Source organism: Haliotis rubra, unplaced genomic scaffold (genome assembly GCF_003918875.1).
Source record: "Haliotis rubra isolate DU_JTF1 unplaced genomic scaffold, ASM391887v1 Scf945, whole genome shotgun sequence".
NCBI lineage: Eukaryota > Metazoa > Mollusca > Gastropoda > Lepetellida > Haliotidae > Haliotis > Haliotis rubra.
In genome coordinates this window covers 208,981-213,866 of record NW_025767685.1, presented here as the reverse complement: position 1 = coordinate 213,866, position 4,886 = coordinate 208,981, and positions in this window count along the sequence as shown.

Genomic DNA, 4,886 nt, shown 5'->3' with positions numbered 1-4,886 from the left:
GGCCATTTCAGTATAAGGTTAGAATGTGAGAACCGTTTGGGTATGAGTTAGGTCATGAGGTGATTTGGTATGGTTAAGTGTGAGTGTTTAGTATCAGGATGATGGGAATGATTCCGTATAGAGTTAAGATGTAGAGAATGAATTTCAAATATGATTCGAATGCAGGAGTGATTTTAAATATCAAGTTCAGTAAATGATTTTATATCAAAGTTCCATTATGAGGTGGTACTGATATAAAGTTCAGTGTAGAGTGATTTGTTATGGTCCGATGAGGGGCCGTTGCCATGATTCGATGTAGGAATACGTTCATTGATTCAGTCTGGGAACAATTCGTTATAAAATTAGATTTAGTATAGGACAGAGTCATCAAAGAATTGGTTTAGTACTCTAGGTTCAATTCATAGAAATTGGTTTAGGTACTAGGGAAGTTAAGAAGTGGGAGTAGGTTTGGTATAGGAGTTAAGTCTGAGGTAGGATTTAAGATTATAGAGTTCAAAATTCATAGGGAATGCAAGACCTCAGGACTAAAGTGTAGGAGTAAGTTTAGTATAAAGTTAAATTCACATAAAAGTGATTTAAGTGCTCAGTTAAATTCATGAGAATTACATTTTAAGTATGGAGTTCAGGTCACAAAGGGAATTAGTTGAATTATAGAGTTAAAATTTCAAGAAATTGGGTTTGATTGGTCATAGGAATGGGGATTTTAGAACATAGAAGTTAGGAGTCATAGGGTTAATTTTGGTATAGAGTTCAAGTGTATAGAATTAGGATTTTAAGTATAAAGTTCAAATTCTAGAGTTCGTTTAAAAGTATGGGAGGTTCCAGGTGTAGGGGTGAGTTTTAGGAATAGGTTAAGATTCATAAAGGGAGTAGTTCCTAGGTATAGGATTCATGAGATGGATTTTAGTATCAAGTTGATGTAAGATAGTTTGGGGATAAGTTAGGTATGAGAATGAGTTTGAATAAGGGTCAGTGTAATTTTACAGGCCTCCAATTAGAGATGATTTTAGAACAGAGATAGTTTCATCATGATTTGGGTATGGAGATGATTTAAACCTCAATTCAGATTGAATGATTTAAGACCTCATGATGTGAGAGTTGATTTGAGAATAGGGATTAAATGTAGAGATAGTTTAGAATGATTGGAATATAGGGCAAGTTGATATAAGTTAGAAATTAGAATGAGGAATTAATTTAAAATATAAATTGATGTAAGAATGATTTAGGCCTCAGAATTAGGCCATAGAATAGGTTTGGGAACCAGTTAAGTGGGAACAGTTTAAATGGATTGAGTAGAGGTGATTTGGAATATATATGAGTTGGACCAAGACAGTTTTGGGCCTCAAGTTGGTATGAGACATAGTTGGAATAGGAATAAAGTTAGTGTGGGAGTGAGTTTTGGCCTCAAGTTAGATGAATGAAGTTTGAGAATAAAGTTAAGTCATAGGAATGAATTTGGGGTACTCAGGTTGATGCCATTTGGTATATTTAAGTGTAGGAGTGATTTAGTATAGGATGAAATTATAGGAATAAATTTGACATAGGTTAAATTATGGGGCAAGTTTACAGGAATGAGAGTTAGATCTTGGGAACATTTTCAGAATGATTGAGGAGAATAAAATAAATGAGAGAAATCTATACCCATCAGAGAGAGTTTGAAACTCACTAAGTATAAATCATACTCCACTTCGATCAACCTATTCTAAAAAGCTCTTTCTAAAATCCTTCATAATTTCAAGACATTATTTAGAATGAACTGATATTATGAAAACAAAGTTCAATAATTCAGAAGAAAAGAATCATGTCATGAGTTCAACAAATGGTGGCTGCAACAAGCTTTCACAAAAGCAAAACTATTCCCCATGTGATCATTTTCTCCTTTTCTAAATGAACTGATGCATGAATCCTCAACATGCAGAAGCCAAGTATAAAGGACTCATATGAAAATCTATCATTCATCATAAAAATGACATGAAGTTGGTGATTCGGGTGTTTCCTGTTTCTGAGGATCCTTCATCGTAATGGGGTGGTGATTGAATATTTCTGTTTCTGGAATGTCAGTGTCAGAGGTGGTAGAAGCTAGGGTCATTTGTCATTTCTCTGACAGGGATAAATGTCTATTAAAGAATGACCAGTTAGGTGTTTCCTGTTTCTATAGGATATATCATTAAGCCAGAGGTGTTAAATAAGGTGTTTTCTCATTTTCTCATAGACAGGATACCATCATGTATGAATGGTCAGATGGTTTCCTGTTTTCACCAGAACAGGGATATCATTAATGAAATTTAGTAAGCCAAGATGTGTTTCACCATGACAAGGGATCATCAAAGTGGTGATAAATTCAGGAATGATTCCTGGCTCCCCACCATAGACAGGGATATATCAATATTCAAATTAGGCTGATAGAATGACCATTTCATGATAGGATACTATCCATTAATGGGGGTGATGACAATTAGTGTTTCTCATTTCCTGCCTGACAGGAATCAGGAAGCCGTAATAAGAGGTGTGTGGGGTGTTTCTGCTGAAACAGGGAATATATAGAATTGATAGATTATCATTCATGAAATTGATAGTAGAGACATTTCCTAATTTCTGCAGATCTTTCTATTATTCCAGGGGTGACAAATTAGGATGTTTCTCATTTCACTTGGGAGGCAGGATAACTCTGTGAGATGATAGTTGGGTGACAAACAGGGATCCCATCATTAATAGAACAGGTAAGTTAGGTCATTTCCTGTTTTATATGAGCAGGACCTTCATAAATGGAGTGGGGTGTTTTATGACTTAGGGACCAACTTCAATGGGTGAAATGGTTATCATTGATAGGGGGTGATGATGAGGAATGGTTTCATTTCATAGACAGGGACCTATTATTCAGAGGGTGGTGGTGGGGTGTTTCCTCATTTCTGAACAGGGAATATATCATGTGAGAGACGTGAATGGTGGGTGTTTCTGTTCATAGACAGTGTTTCTGTTTCTGCCGACAGGGATGCTATCATTATTAGAGGTGGTAGTTAGGTGTTTCTGTTTCTGCCGACAGGGATGCTATCATTATTAGAGGTGGTAGTTAGGTGTTTCTGTTTCTGCCGACAGGGATGCTATCATTATTAGAGGTGGTAGTAAGGTCTTTGTGTTTCTGCCGACAGGGATGCCATCATTATTAGAGGTGGTAGTTGGGTGTTTCTGTTTCTGCCAACAGGGATGCTATCATTATTAGAGGTGGTAGTTATCATTATTAGAGGTGGTAGTTAGGTGTTTCTGTTTCTGCCGACAGGGATGCTATCATTATTAGAGGTGGTAGTTAGGTGTTTCTGTTTCTGCCGACAGGGATGCCATCATTATTAGAGGTGGTAGTTAGGTGTTTCTGTTTCTGCCGACAGGGATGCTATCATTATTAGAGGTGGTAGTTAGGTGTTTCTGTTTCTGCCGACAGGGATGCTACCATTATAAGAGGTGGTAGTTAGGTGTTTCTGTTTCTGCCGACAGGGATGCCATCATTATTAGAGGTGGTAGTTAGGTGTTTCTGTTTCTGCCGACAGGGATGCTATCATTATTAGAGGTGGTAGTAAGGTGTTTCTGTTTCTGCCGACAGGGATGCTATCATTATTAGAGGTGGTAGTTAGGTGTTTCTGTTTCTGCCGACAGGGATGCTATCATTATTAGAGGTGGTAGTAAGGTGTTTCTGTTTCTGCCGACAGGGATGCTATCATTATTTGAGGTGGTAGTTAGGTGTTTCTGTTTCTGCCGACAGGGATGCTATCATTATTAGAGGTGGTAGTGGGTGTTTCTGTTTCTGCCGACAGGGATGCTATCATTATTAGAGGTGGTAGTTAAGGTGTTTCTGTTTCTGCCGACAGGGATGCTATCATTATTAGAGGTGGTAGTTAGGTGTTTCTGTTTCTGCCGACAGGGATGCTATCATTATTAGAGGTGGTAGTTAGGTGTTTCTGTTTCTGCCGACAGGGATGCTATCATTATTAGAGGTGGTAGTTAGGTGTTTCTGTTTCTGCCGACAGGGATGCTATCATTATTAGAGGTGGTAGTTAGGTGTTTCTGTTTCTGCCGACAGGGATGCCATCATTATTAGAGGTGGTAGTTAGGTGTTTCTGTTTCTGCCGACAGGGATGCTATCATTATTAGAGGTGGTAGTTGGTTTTCTGTTTCTGCCGACAGGTGGTATCATCATTATTAGAGGTGGTAGTTCTGTTTCTGTTTCTGCCGACAGGGATGCTATCATTATTAGAGGTGGTAGTTAGGTGTTTCTGTTTCTGCCGACAGGGATGCCATCATTATTAGAGGTGGTAGTTAGGTGTTTCTGTTTCTGCCGACAGGGATGCCATCATTATTAGAGGTGGTAGTTAGGTGTTTCTGTTTCTGCCGACAGGGATGCTATCATTATTAGAGGTGGTAGTTAGGTGTTTCTGTTTCTGCCGACAGGGATGCCATCATTATTAGAGATAGTTAGGTGTTTCTGTTTCTGCCGACAGGGATGCCATCATTATTAGAGGTGGTAGTTAGGTGTTTCTGTTTCTGCCGACAGGGATGCTATCATTATTAGAGGTGGTAGTTAGGTGTTTCTGTTTCTGCCGACAGGGATGCCATCATTATTAGAGGTGGTAGTTAGGTGTTTCTGTTTCTGCCGACAGGGATGCTATCATTATTGGAGGTGGTAGTTAGGTGTTTCTGTTTCTGCCGACAGGGATGCTCTCATTATTAGAGGTGGTAGTTAGGTGTTTCAGTTTCTGCCGACAGGGATGCCATCATTATTAGAGGTGGTAGTTAGGTGTTTCTGTTTCTGCCGACAGGGATGATATCATTATTGGAGGTGGTAGTTATCATTATTAGAGGTGGTAGTTAGGTGTTTCTGTTTCTGCCGACAGGGA